A 1,658-nucleotide genomic window follows, 5' to 3' on the forward strand; every position below is an offset into this window, starting at 1 on the left:
AAAGGTCCCATATAATCAAAGCCCCAAACATCAAACGGTTCAATAACAAGAGAATAATTCATAGGCATTTCTTGACGTCTACTAATATTACCAATTCTTTGACATTTATCACAAGACAAGACAAACTTACGGGCATCCTTGAAGAGAGTAGGCCAATAAAAAGCAGATTGCAATACATTATGTGCAGTTCTATCTCCAGCGTGGTGTCCTCCATAAGCCTCGGAATGACACTTGCGTCGGATCTGTTCCTGTTCATGCTCAGGTACAGAACGTCTAATAACACCATCTACTCCTTCTTTATAAAGATGTGGGTCATCCCAAAAGTAATATCTCAAGTCATAGAAAAACTTTTTGTTTTGATGGTATGTGAAGCTAGGTGGTATAAACTTAGCAACAATATAATTAGCATAATCAGCATACCATGGAGTACTACGAGAAGTACTTATAACATTTAATTGTTCATCAGGAAGCTGTCATTAATAGGTAGTGGGTCATCAAGAACATTCTCTAACCTAGACAAGTTGTCTGCAATGGGGTTCTCAGCTCCCTTCCTATCAACAATATGGAAATCAAATTCTTGTAGCAAGAGAACCCATCTAATAAGTCTAGGTTTAGCATCTTTATTTTCCATAAGGTATTTAATAGCAGCATGATCAGTGTGAATAGTTACTTATGTTCAAGTGATGATCTATTGACAATGCAAAAGTATAAATCATAAACCTTATTGGGCTCCGACAATCTATAGTCTCAGTCATTGAAGCAATTGCAATTTATCATAACATCGGAAAGAGTCTATGTTAGAGCTAAAAAGCAAGTCCACATACTCAACTATCATTTAGTCCTTCATAATTGCTAACACTCACGCAATACTTGTGGTTATAAAGTTTTAATCGGACACAGAGAAAGATAGGGGCTTATAGTTTTGCCCCACAACCTTTTACCTCAAGGGTAATGTCAACAATAATGGTTCATGCTCCCCTACATACAATTAGATATATATATATATCATGTTCTTTCCAACATGCTGAGCTTGCCAAAGGATAAAATGAAAAAGAAAAGGTGAAGATCACCATGACTCTTGCATAAGGTAGAAGATAATAATAAAGGATAGGCCCTTCGCAGAGGAAAGCAGAGGTTGCCATGCGCTTTTATGGTTGGATGCACAAAATCTCAATGCGAAAGAACGTCACTTTATATTGCCCCTTGTGATATGAACCTTTATTATGCAGTCCGTCGCTTTTATTACTTCCACATCACAAGATCGTATAAAGCTTATTTCTCCCACACCAATCAATCATACATATTTAGAGCAATTTTTATTGCTTTGCACCGATGACAACTTACTTGAAGGATCTTACTCAATCCATAGGTAGATATGGTGGAATCTCATGGCAAAACTAGTTGAAGGGTATTTGGAAGCACAAGTAGTATTTCTACTTGGTGCTGAGAATTTCGCTAGCATGAGGGGGAAAGGCAAGCTCAACAAGTTAGAGGATCCATGACAACATACTTTATCTCAGATATAAGAAAGACATAACTCATCATGTTGTCTTCCTTGTCCAACATCAACTCTTTAGCATGTCATATTTTAATGAGTGCTCCCAATCATAAAAGATGTTATTGATAATATATCTATATGTGAAAACCTCTCTTTCCTT

This window comes from Triticum aestivum, chromosome 3A (genome assembly GCF_018294505.1).
Source record: "Triticum aestivum cultivar Chinese Spring chromosome 3A, IWGSC CS RefSeq v2.1, whole genome shotgun sequence".
NCBI classification, from domain to species: Eukaryota; Viridiplantae; Streptophyta; class Magnoliopsida; order Poales; family Poaceae; genus Triticum; species Triticum aestivum.